We start from the raw sequence: 13,865 nt of genomic DNA on the forward strand, positions 1-13,865 counted from the left end.
GAGGCTTTTATTCCTCTGTTTGTAAAAGATGCCAGTAAAGGGATTAAGAACCATCCTGGCTCATGCCCTACTAAAGTGATCTACTCTATCTACAATAGGCTTATACACACAGGAATGATTGAGTTCTCAGGACATGATTTTCAGGGGCCCAACCAGCTTCAGACTGCCATATATCCTCACCATCTAGAAATGGATCTGACACATATTCATTCAATTGTCAAATTAACTGATAAAGGAAGGAAGGAAGAGAAGGAAAGAAAGAGGGAAGGAGAGGGAAAGGAAGGGAGGAGGGAGGGAAGCAGTGAGGGAGGGAGTGAGGGAAGAAGGAAGGAAGGAAGGGAGGGAGGGAGGGAGGGATGGAGAGAAAGATAAAGAATGAGCACATGCCCCACAGGGGTAGGCGCCATGACTTTGCTGCCCACCTTTGCATTTCCAGTGCCTGACACAGGGTTGATCCCTTCTAAATGCTGTTCATTGTTTATGAACACAGAATATAAATGAAACAAAAACAGTTTTTTTAAATTAGAAGTTTTAGATGAACTTGAGATACAGAGGCCCAGGGAGGGACAGAATTTTATCTGCAGTCTCTGAGCTAGTCAGCTGCAAGGCCCTGGCCAAACTTAGGTCCCAGACACCCAAGTAAAAGCTCTGTCCAGCATGTCTTATTGCTGTCCACTTCAGGGGCCACACTCTGTGTTTACTGGGAGGCACATCTGACGTAAGGGTACTAAGAACAAACAGATTTAGGGCCTCCCAACAGGAGGTCAGAGACCTTTTTTCTGAAAAGCCTGAGCCCTTGTGCCTTCTGTTCTCAAAACTGCTCTAGAGTCATTTTCCTATCTACCTGCAAGTTGCCTTCTGGACTGTGGATAGGACAAAGCCAGGATGCAGTGTCGTGTGATGGGCTGATATACCTTGCCGAGTAGCTTAGTTTCCCAGAGCGTCTATGAAAAGTATCACACACCAGTTGGCTTAAACAATAGGAATTTTTGGGCTAATAGTTTTGGAAGGGAGAAGTCCAACATAAAGGTGCTGGCAAGACCATGATTTCTCCAAAGAATATAGAGTTCTGGTGATGGTATTTCTCCATCACAAAGCTATCTCTGGCATCTACTTCACTATCCAATTTCCTTTGTTTATAAGGACCTCAACTATATTGCACTGAGGCCCACACTGATTCAGTGTGGCCACAGCTTAATTGATAATAACATCTTCCAAGGTCCTATTTCCAATGGGTTGATTCTCAAAGGAACATGGCTTAGGACTTGAACTTGCCTCTATGGGGGATATGATTTAATCCCAAGTTTACCAGAGCTTCTCTGACACCCAGGGAGATATGGATGGTTTTCAGCACTTGAAGGTGCCAAGGAGGATTCTGAGAACTTTAGGAAAAGAGGTGAACTCCTGAAAGAGATTTCCTCCTAAGTCTCCCTCAAATGTTGCTGTTCCAGGGAGTCTTCACTGCTTCCTAGCATTCATGAGGTGCATCCCCACTTTGTGAGGCAAAGCCCTCCTCTGAGGGACTCTCCTCAGTGCCATTTCTCTCTTTAAGATCACTGGTAGCAACTCTTTCTTTGAGCTGTTCTTTTAGCCTCCTGTGTCCAGCATAGTGCCTGGCTCTGATGTGAGTAAATCAGACAGGAGAAGGACTCTCACAGAGACAATAGACAAGACTTCTTTCTATCTTCATGACCAAGGAAACAAAAGGTAGCCAAGTAGGTGTTCTATAAAAGTCTCAAGAAACACGGGAAAGGCAGTGAAGGTGAGGGACAAAGCCCTGCTGAGAATGGCCTCAGGATGCTAGTGGTAGACATATGGGAACAGAATATGGCCACAGTGCCTGCTCTTAGTTTGTGACTTTTTTCTTCTCTCTTCCCTTCCCAGGCTCTCTCTTCTTAGGAGAAAGTCAAACTTCAGTGTTGCCTCAGGATGCCTCAGCCAACCTTGCAGAGAGTTTGGAAGATGGATGACTCCTAAGAGCTGCCCAGTTCTGGGGCAAACATTCCAGGCCTTCCCACCCCCTACCCCATCAATCTAGCACTCAGTGTGGTTGCCTGGGAAGGCAGTGGACCTTGGACAAGGTTGCAGTGTCCAGCTGAGACAGATCCAAAAGGGAATGACAGCTGAGGGCTATCTGCTGGGAGTTCTCCTGGACTATCTCCCACTCCTGAAGGGGTTTCAGGCACCACCGTTTTCACTGCATGGGGGTTGTTAGTGAAGGTGATCAAAGTGACATCAGCTGGGGTGACTGGAGGGCTTGGGCTTGAAGGGGAGAAGTGATAAGGGATAAAAAGGGCAAACCAATGTTATTTCTTCACCTGTGTAAGCCCTTTTGCCCACAACACACTCAGCATGCCTGAGTCATAGTGACTAGGAATCAAGTATAAATTTAAGACCACTTCTGCTTGAATGACCCATCCTGCAAGCAGAGACTAGATCTGGAAGGGCCCTTCATTCTCATTTTTCAGGAAGGGAACCTGAGGCTAGGAGAAGGGAAGGGACTGGCTCAGGGTTGCATGGTAAGTTGTATGGACCCAGGAATAGAACTCAGTAATTCTAGGGTTGAGTTAAAGCCATTCATTTGACGCAAGCCTTGTAGGCAGTGATCTTCCTTGAGTAAGAGTCTCAAGAAAGATGTGCAGAAGGACAGAGGCATCAACAAAGGCAGGTGGTCTGGGCACCTCTACCCCTCACTTCTCAGGATGGTTTGGGTTTGGCAGAGAAATCAGGTTGAAAGAGGACAGAATTTTTTCGGATAGTAACTGTGGAGGGTCTCTACCCTGCCTGGGAAAAGGCCATTCTCCTTGGAGTTCAATCAAAGAGTAGATAAACTAGAGGGCAGGGACTCTTCAATGCTCCAGTGTCACCCAGAGATCTGTGGAAGACCCCTCAGAGAGTTGTAATCCATGAGGAAGTCACCTACTCTGGGAACACCAAGGCTATGCAAAGGAAGAGACATCAAGGAGACAGAGGGAAGACTTGGCCAGGAAGGACAGCCAAAGAGTAGACATTACAGTGACTATAGCCCCAGGGGAGTCAAGGCCACCAGAGAGCAGAATCAATGACAGCAAAGGAAAATTTTAATGATTTTTCTGAAATATCTGGTCCAAGCCAATGCAGGCAGGGACTTCTGGTATTTACCATTGGGATGGGACATACAGTCTGGGTCAGTGCCGTCTCCAGGCTGCTATGGAAGCTGAGCAGCATGTGGGTGCCCATGGGCATGGAGCAGGCTGGCAGGAGTCCAAGGGTCATACTCAAACCTGGACCTAGCACTTTGTGAGATCTTCAACAGCTGCATTTCTCAGTTCCTTCCTAGCCCTTTTGGCAAAGTCCAGAGCAACATCTGTAGTCTCTACTTTTGGCATCAGCAATCAGACTCAAGGATTAACCTTATTTGGTTGGGAATCATTTCCAGACAGGTGACCCATTGCAACACAGAGTCCCTGACCACTAGGACATCCACAACTATTGCTGGGACCTTGGGCTCTTCCCCCCACCAGCAACATGTCCTATCTGGTAGTCTGCAGCGCTAGTGACAAATATTTCTGAGGTTAGGTAAGAATGTGTGATTTATTTTGTCAATGAAATGTGACAGAAGGCGCCTGTGTCAGTCCCGGTGTGGCAGCCTTTAAAAGAAAATGCATGATTTGCCACCTGCCCTTCTCCATGCCATGGGGATCTGCAGTGTTCCAGATGGTAGATTGTCTGTCAAACTGAGACTGTTAGTAAGCATGATGAGGAGCAGAACATCCTGTTGACATTAGACATACATTGTTTTCATTTCCTGAGGATTTTGGAGTTGTTTGTTATTGAGGCAAACGTCTCTTATCCTGACTGACACACAGCATTTCTGCTTATAGCTCTTCAGTGGATTCCCTCACACTTATACATAATCCCACATCCTCACCATGACCTATAAGGTTCTGTATTACCTGGCTTCTGCCTTCCTTTCCACCTTTTTCTCCAACTCTTCTTGCTTTGCTCTAGCACAGTCATCTTCTTTTTGTTCCTCAAACATGTCAAGCTCATGTTTTCTTCAAGGGCTTTGCATTTGCTGTTGCCTCTGCCTGGAAAAATCTTCTAACAGTGACTGGCTCCTTCTAGGCTTTGAGACCCACTCAGATACTAACTCATTACAGAGTATTTCCCTGACTATTCCATCTGAAATAGCCAGTCCTTCTCTATCATACTAAACTCTTTTTAAAATTTTCTCCTGAGCATTTATTACATTCTAAAATTACTTCAGCATTTGTTTGTGTCCTTAATGTCTATCTCCTCCCTGAACATATAAGATAGGTAAGTTATCTGATTGCAGCACCTAGAACAGGGCCTGTACCTATGAGTTCAGTAAACATTTAATGAGTTGGTGAATGAATATGTTAATCAGGGAATTTTCTCACCGCAAGAATAAGATCCAAATAGAAGCTAAATGAATGGCAAGCATTTTTATAAACAGACAACTCATCCCAGAAATCCAGCCATGCCAGCCCCTGGCAGGGAGACTCAGTTCCAATTTGGAGCACTGACCATTTCCTCCCAGATTTAGGCATTGGATTTACTGTGATAAATGACCCAAGCTCCTTGTTGCATTTAACAGCAAACACTGATCCAAGTGGAGCTGCAGCCAGAAGGCTCATGGGATCCCTGGAATATGACTTCCAGATAGACCACAAAACCTGGACAAGTTAACACCATTCCAGACACATTAACTCCTAATCCCTAGGAAGAGCATGCTTCTGATGAAGGAAGAGGAGGCATTTCTTTTCCATAAACACTAATGGCCATAGTTAATCCTCATCCCAGTGGAAGGTTCTTGCCCATGCTTCTGGAGAAGCTTCATCAACGTCAACATGAGGGGCCAACACATAGAGAAACAATTGCCTCAGAGAGTGTTGGCTCAGCAGCTATCAGAGATTATGGATTGTATGGGGTTTTTGTTGGAGATGTCCTCTAGCATCTGGGAGCAGCACAACCCTATGCAGCTGCCCAGCTGAGCTCACCTGCCTTTCGTGGGATCATTGTGCCTGGAGTTCGCCAGTGTGCCTTTCTTCCTAGTAGGAATGTGGGGAACAGGGTCTCTGCTCCTAAAATGAAGAGGATGGGGTGCTGGTGATTTCAACCATATAGACAATCCAAGATCCCCATGAGGCTGCCTTAGCCTTCCAAGTGCATCCCTGCTTAAGTTCTTCTAGTGTTCCTTCCTTATGTCCCCAAAGATTCCTCTGGTCTCCTGCTGTCTTTCTTCATAAAAGCCTTTGACTGAGAACCTCCTGCAGGTCTTAAGACTTGACCTTCAGTCTTTTGCTCCCCTCCCATCTTGAAGGGTCAGGGGTGGTGGGCTGTTGGGATTCCTCCATGCCTACAAATTAATTATCTATGTTCTGATTGATTCTAAATTTCTCTCCAGACCTATTCCCCTCAGCTGCTTCTGGAGGATCAGAGCAGCAATTCTCAAATAGCAGCTGGAGGACTTATGTCCAGTTGTAACTAAAATCAATAAATTAAGGTTAAGGAGGAAGTTTTTCATAAAGCAAAATGTCTTTGTATTAAAAGTTTATCTCTAATGAAATTATGTCTTTATTTGTGGAATCTTTTTTTAATTTTCCTTAGACAAAACGGCCATAGTAGCTTTTTGTTTAGTTTTTTATACTCACCTGGCCAAGTAAATAGCTGGTAACCTGAAATTGGAGACCAAATTTGTCTCCACGATTTTTATAAAATTTACTCTCCCATGAAATCCCAAAGTCTTTACATTTGCAGACTATTGTCAATCCCTACCTGCTTGTCCTGTTTCTACCTGGAGTACATTCTGCTGAAACCCTCGCCTTTCCTGGGCCCCATATCCATAAGTGAGAGTGAAACAACTCTTCTGTCCTCACCAGTGGAACCACTAACCTTGGGACACTGGATCTACAGCTGGAGCCATCTTGGTCTCCTCACTCATTCAATAAATCACTCACCTTGGTTCTTTTTTTCTCCACCTCATTGGGCTCCATCTTATGTAGCCTGTTACACTAAAACTGGAGCAAAGTCTCCAACTGTTCCCATGGGCAGGTGTGTCTCCTGACCCAGCCTTGTCTACCATGCATTAGTCTTGTTCAAGCACCACTTTAGTCTTGAAATCACAAACTGGAGGCTGTGGGGCTGTGGTCAGCAATGAGACTTGTTAGGTAGACAGGGGTATTTTCTCTCTCCTTTTTAAATTTTTGTCATCAAGATTTACATAGTAAAATACAGAAAACCCAGCCACACTGGGTTTGCACCCTTATTTGTCCACAGTTACCTGGAGCTAAGGGAAAGGCTTCCACTTTCAGACGGTAGGCTCATTCCAGTCTGCCCAGCACCTGCCATTCCCTGCAGCCTTTCCCCTGACCCACTTCATCATGTGTGTTCTCTACCCATCACCCAGGGAGCTTGCATTTGCAGCCCTTGCATTAGCCCCATCACCTTTCTTTTCAAAGAATCTAAGGTTCTGCACAGAGCTGATGGACTACGGTTAAGTCAGGAGTTCTCCACTAAGCCCCGTGGAGGTTTAGTGAGCCAGAAATAACCCTATGCCTTGGTTTCCCTCTCTGTGCAATGGGGCTATTATCTTTGTCTTTGGGGTAGGATGAGATAAAATAAATGAGCACTTTTCTTTTCATTCCTTTGAGCTCCTTGGAGAGCAGGTAACATAAAAATTCAAGGTGTTATTATTAGAGAGTAAGAAATTTTGTTCTATGCTAATTAAACTCACACCTTACCATTCCGTACATAGGGAAAAGGCAGCATGACAGCGTGACATGCTACAGCGGAGGAAGAGTTCTGCATGCAGGCACCAGACAGGCTGCCTTCTCGCGCCGCACCCGGGCCGTGATGTGTGTGTGAATCTGCCTTCCCACTCCCTGCCTCTCAGCCGCCTGGGCCTCCGACATTTGCCAGCGAGGCTGATGGAGCTCTGGGCTCCATGCGGAGCATCGACTGTTCTCTGTGCGTGTTAAGGAGTTGTCAGGCTGAGGTCAGGCAGGTGAAGATTTAGGAAGGCAGCCAACAAAGTTTCCCCGCCACTAGGTTGCCACCACTTACGGAAATGCCTGCAGGATGCATGCGAGAAAACAGATATTTCTTTTGCGATGGCTTTAGCACTCCTTTGGGGATGCGGATATTAAGTCTTTCTCCAATACCAGGAGGTTGCCGACAGGGCGGGCCCCCGGGACGCGGTGGGGGCCCAGGCGAGCGGGAGTGGGCGCCAGCTCTATTGATCCAATAGCCCTGTTGTAAGGGACAATGGAAGGAGAAAACACCATTTTTCCCCTCCTTTTTTTCCAGGACCAAAGAACAGACTATCTATGGAAGGTAATGGAGCTGTCACGGAGGAGAGAGAAGTGGAAATTCACGGTTCTCTTGTGAGGCAAAGACATCTGTGTTATTGCACCTTAAGCCAATAGTTTTTAAAACAAAGTCATAAAACAAACTATGTAAGAGAGGTGGAAGCTACGCAGGGCCCCCCTCTACTCCGTGTGGGTTTCTGACAAGAAACAATCCTTAACACAAAGGGGGAAAAACAAGTGGGGGGCGGGCAGGGAGAGGGGATGGCGGTGACGCATGTAAGGACACAGACTCGCAAAAAAAAGGCAGAGCAGCACGGCAGCGGGTGCCTCTAGCACTGCTTCTTCTGCCCAGGAGAAAGCGGCCCTGTGGGAGCCACCAGAGAAGGAGGCGAAGCCCATGCCGGGGCGGAGGTGTGAGGAAGACTCAGGATGACAGAGGAAAGCCGCCCCGCTGAGCACAGGCCCAGGGGAGGGTCAGGGAGAAGTGCTTGGGGCTGCGGGCACTGCATCATCCCATTCTGCTACAACATCACCCTCTGGAGTGGGGGATCCCACGGAATCACTGTCTCTATTTTTCAGAAGCAGAAAGGGAAGCTGGGGGCTGGGGGGTCCCGAATTGGTCAGGGCTTCAGTGTCTTTTTTTTTTTTTTTAAACTGTTTCTCCTTCTCTGTCCACCCATCTCTAAAGCCTACTCCTCTCCAGTTCATGGTGACATGGCACCAACTTATTCATAGTGATTCCTCAGAAAACAGTGCCAGGAACTGGTTTATGTTGTTGGTCAACAAACTATTGGCAAATTTTTCAGTAGAAGGCTGGACTGAGGCAACTTCAGCAAATGGACAACTATCAGCAAACTCTCCAGATGGGGAGTAGCCATCCTCTTTGTTCCTTAATTAGGGGCAGAGTTAGGCCTTGAAATCACAGAAATCAGAATTGGAAGGAGCCTGCCCAAAGTCAAACTGCCAGATTTTCAAGAGCAGTGACTATCTAGGCTCTGCATACCAGACAGGAAGGCATGGAGCCTGCTCCACCCAGAGATGATGACGGGCAATGGCAGCTCTTTTGTACCATGTAATCCCACTGTCTGCCCTGGCTACAGTTCATTGAGTTGGGGTGAAACTCAAGGTCAGTCAACCCACAGACTGGTCAGTGACCTTTGAGCTAGCATCAAAAAATGAGCTGCAGCAATATCTTTTCAGAAATAGGAGCTGAGAAAAATGTCAGAGGGCAGGGCAGGAACTGCCAGGTAGTAAGTAGGTTAGTCTCAAGTAGACAATTTCGGTTAGAGTCAGAGACATCATAATGGCAAGTCAAAAACCAGTACAAATGGAAGTTTTGAGGGGCAGAAATTTTGAGAAGGGAAGGAAGTCATTTGGATGCCAGACAGACTGCAGAAGACCAGGGAAGTATGACTAATTCATGCCAATGGTGAATTCCCAAAGGCTCCAGTGTGGCCTTGATCCCAGTTCAAACTGGCATGAGCAGAGTCTAGGCTGCTGCATAACAGCTGCCCAGGCTGTACACTGCACAAACTGTGACATGGGCACCTCCACTGGCAGTGGCACCACGATGGCCCTCTGCAGAGGAAAGGACTCTGGGCTATATAAGCCCTCAGGCACAACTCTGCCTCTAACTGGGTGCCCTTTGGTGGGGTCCATCCTCATTCAGGACTCAGCATTCCCCATCTGTGAAATGGGAGAGCTACACGAATCCCACTAACTTCTAACTGTTGTCAGGAAGAAAAGAGGAGGCTGTGGTTGAGAAGTAGTTTTCAAAAAGTGAAAACATTATCTGTTACATGACTATAGGAGGTACGTTCAAGAGCTCAGAGAAGGAAGGAGTGGGATGGATCAGCTGAGATCAGGGTGCATTTGGCTAATAAGAGACAAACTCTTGATAGACACTGTCAGACCCACCTGGTGCCCTTCCTCAGCCAAGACTCCTGGGAGCGTTGTGAGTGTCAGTAACAGCTCACAGATACCCCTTCTTCTATGGAGAACTGCCCTAAGCTGGTAGAAACCACCTCTCCTTGGAAACCAGCCTCCCCACCCCCCCAGCCCCCACCACCCCATCCACTCTCACCAGGGGAGCTCCCAGCCAATGCCTGGGTGATGTGGAGGTCTAAAGGCCTCACTCTGGGGCCAAGCCAAGGCTAGACCTCATCTGAGACCAGATCTTGCTGGGCTCTTTCTCTTGCCCCATCCCCTGCCTGCCATCCCTTGCAGATGTCCCCTAAGAACCTTTCATAGCAATCCCCATCTCAGACTTTGCTTCCAGGGAGTCCAGCTTCCAATAGCAGTGCCCCAGGAACTGGGCGTGTGAACCAGCCACTGAATCCTCACACTGTGAATGTCCTCCTCATCCCTCAGCCACTAGCCAGGGGTGGGGCAGGGGAGCTGGGAGGCAAGCTCTGAGCCTGGGATTGGCATGCAGAAGGTTCATGAAGGAGTACCTCAAAGGGAGGGAAGCAGAACTGCAGAGGGAGAAGCTGAACTGGGATGCAGTCTTAATCAAGGTCTTGGCCAATTCCATAGGGAGCTCTGGAGCTGGGATGGACCCTGCATCACTTGGTCTTGGATGTGGGCTACCCCTGGGCAGGATGCATGACCTTGGGCAAGGCAGATTTCTGGACAGAGGGCAATTCTTGGAGAAGAACTTAGCAGAGAATTGTCAGCTGCTAACATTCCCATCAGAAAGAAGAGTTTATCACTTACTCTTGAAGGAGGACCCTTCCTTCCTGGGGTGAGCATACACTTCCCCAAGAGCCAAGTTTTGCTGAGCATCACAGATTCAGGGTTCTCTCAACAATTATCTCCAGTGCATTGTGTGGGGCCTGGCCCTTGTGGCTAAGTAGGGTGTGACATCAGCTTGTGGTCAACACTGGGGAGGGAGGGAGGCCAGGCAGGGCTAGTATCTTGTCCACACCTCCCTGTAAGTCTACAGGGACTTCCAGGCAATCTGCCCCTCCCCCAGCCCTGAGGACCCGCTGCCTTTTTATACACTGAAGGAATTCAATGAAAACAAGTGAATGGTCATGCTCAACACCATTGCAATGGTCATCTTCTTCCATGTTTTCCCTCATTTTCCACATGCAGGAGCTTCTCTTGCAACTTATCCTGCAGGCTATTCTGAAGCAGTGTGAAAAAAAAGAAGAATCTTTGTAATGTGTGTTTGTAGCATTTGATTAGTCTTGGATTACTTATTAAGTGACAATTATCCCTATTATGTCTGTCACAGATGAGTGACTGCATACTGTCTATGGCTTATGGGCCTAAAGTTCTCCATTGAGTGTCACAAATTCCTATTGTCCCCAGCACTGGGCTTTGCACTTGGAGTTTGAGCAGAGGGAAACTATCCCCTACAAGCAGTGACAGGTTTCCCATTGACTTGGCCATGAGGCAGGGTCTGGTTGGCCTGACTTCCAAGAAGTTATGGAAAGCTCATTAACAGACACACTCCTGATACCCAAACTGGTGGGAGGGGATCAAGTCACTGGAACTCCCAGAGCATCATCCTTGGATAGGAGGGTAGTGAACCCTATTTTCATGAATGTCACGCTGATAAGCCATTGGAGATCCCATTCTTCAAATTGCTCATTTACTGTTGGGAAAGCAGAGTTCCAGAGAGGAAATGTGACATGCTCACTGACCTTGGCCATAGCCCTGAGACACCCCATTATGCAGGAGGCATGTCCAAGCTGCAGAAGCCTGAATACCCATGCTACACAATGGTCCTTTCAACCAATGACCCAGCAGCCTCTTTCCCGCTCCAGTTACATCCTTGATAGAGGAGTAGAGCTGAGCCTGGGTTTCTCAGAAATATGTCATCATATTTGTTGTTACCTCCCTGTTCAGCAGCACCCCAAAAGTCACAGTGACACAGGGATAGGTGGACACCATAGTCTTCAAGTCCCATGGTGCCTGAAATTTCATCTTTAGATTTTTTTCTCTTGTGTTCATTATACCCTTTGAAAAATGCACTTAACCCCAACACAAGTCACTAACTCTTAAAGATCAATCACCTTTCTGATTTTCTTTATATGGTATATTTAAAAACTGTAAACTGAGGTCTACTATGGTTCAGACATAGAGGTAAACCAGGGACAGTCCCATCTTAGAAGAACATCTGGTCCAGAGAGAGGGTTTGCAAGTCCATCAAAGGAGGAAGAAGGCAGACAGAGAGGGAATGGAATGAGCTCCCAGGCATCCCATGCCACTGGTGAGAGAGGGGATGGAATGAGCTCCCAGGCATCCCATGCCACTGGTGAGGCAAGGGGAGATGGTCCATGGAGGCTGGGGAGACCCTGGTAGTTTCTACCGATCTCACTTCTTTGTACAACTGAAAGCTTTTGCATAGCTGAAACTCAGAGCTTTCGTACAAAGGAAAGCAAAGAAATATTTACAAATGAAAGGTAAACAAAACCACCAAAGTAAATTAAAAGTATTAAAAACCAATGGAATTTAAGTTAAAGTGCTAATTTACCATGATTGGCTTGCCTCGCTTTAAAATATATGGTCATTCACATTGTCCATGTAGAAAAAGCCACGGAGATTTTGTGTTGGGCTCGGCAGGCCATGGTCATGGGCCCTGGGACGAGTTTCTCCACCAATGCCCTGAAGAAACTTTCACACTCACAGCCCTCTGGATGCGATGTGACTTTCACTCAGGGAGAAGACATCACCTTCATCTCGAGTCTCTCAGCTCATCTCATCAGTCTGCAACAGCTGGGATTGTACTACTTTGCCAAATTGTTCAAACCGTAAAATCAAACATGGACTCTGACATCACACAGTGGCATGCAGAATATGCATACATAATTTGTGTTAACAAAATTTATTACACAATCACAAATAATACATACTTATAATCCCAGCAGTCAAAAGCTAAGACTTCAAGGATCGGTCTGAAGGCCCATTTGGTCGCCCCTTTTAACCTCATCACATCTAAGTCCCACCTCACACAAACAGGATGCAGAGGGCACAGGAGCTAAGACACGAATTTGAGTGCCTCCATCCTCACTGCACTGCTTCCTCACTGTGTGACCTTGGGCAGGTTGCTTCACCTCTCTGTGCTTTAATTTCTCCATCTGTAACATGGAACTCAGAATGAGAACTGCCCATAGGATTGTTGGGTGAATTATAGACCTGCTAATACTTGTGAAATATTGAGAATGGTACCTGATGCTAGTGCTGTGTATATAATGTTAACAAACATTATTCTCAGGTGGATGTGGCTAGATCATTTTGTATACTTTTACTTACATATAAATATATTCAGCATCTTTTGTTGGTTTAAAAAATATAAAGATGAAACCATACTTTATGGATCATTCTGCAACTAGCTTTTATTCTAAAGAATCCACATGCATGCCTAAGCATCAGTTAACAGGATCTTAAGTGACATTGACCGACACATAGAACCAAGAGAAAAAATGGTGCTGGCTCACCCCAGACTCTATTGGTCCTCTTTGGTGCAGCCTTTCAAGGCACGATGCTTCAGAAGCTCTGTGTGCTAATTCTGCCTGCCTGTCACATCACAAAACAGCTTCAGTGCCGTGGGCACTGAACTTTCCTTAACTGAGGTTCAATTTAAACGAACTAAGGCACAGAATAAATCAGAAAAAAATTTACTTGTGTGTGTACCTGTAAAAAAATCACACAGAATCACATTGAAATCTCTATACTCAAAAGTTTCATGCAGACTAGGTATTGTGAGAGCAGAGCCACCTCCAGTGGTGGCCACTCTATGTTCCAAAATGAAACATACCCCTGGTTATTGGCAAAACAGACAGCCTGTGCCATCTGAAGCCTCTTGCCCTCATCTCCTTGCCTTACCTTCCTGACAACAGGCTACTCCCATAGACAAATGTTTGGGGGAAGGGCAGGAATGGAATACCTGACCAGCAGCTCAGCTCCTCACCTGAGAAGACGGAGCAGGGAGGATGGCGGCAACCATTTAACTCTGCACTTAGCTGCTTCTTATTAACGAGCTCTCTCAAAGAAGTCTTCACAGCGACTCCTTGGCTCCCGAGGCTTTGTCATCCCACCCACGGCAACCTCTGTTAGTCAATAATAACAGCTTATTTAAAAATAGCAGCATCAACTTGTTTGCACAGTTATTATCAGTGCCTGGCTGATATCCCCAGAAGACTTGGGAAAGGTATGTGACCTGCTTCTTCTGGAGCTTCTCTCTCTGAACCTGCTTCCAGATCTGGGGAAAAGACAGGCACATCTTTAGCAAACACTCACAATGTAATTGCCAGGCAGTTATGGTCTGCGACAGTAAAATACAGCAGTTGGCGGCAAGGTAGGTTCATTAGTCAATAAAGCATCACCGTGCATTTTATTGAATTGTAACCCTATTTTGCCCTGATGCAGACCTTGTGGAGTTCCCACCTCCATATAAATCTGAGTGATTCATTTAGCATTCAAAGTCGGGTAAAAGGAAGATTTGGTCCAATTCCAATGCAACCCTGCTCCATTAGCTATCTCTATTATTATCTGCCTTTGCCCCCCTCTTGTCAGTAGCGACATTTTGATAAAAGCTCCCAT

Source organism: Dasypus novemcinctus, chromosome 18 (genome assembly GCF_030445035.2).
Source record: "Dasypus novemcinctus isolate mDasNov1 chromosome 18, mDasNov1.1.hap2, whole genome shotgun sequence".
Classification (NCBI taxonomy): domain Eukaryota; kingdom Metazoa; phylum Chordata; class Mammalia; order Cingulata; family Dasypodidae; genus Dasypus; species Dasypus novemcinctus.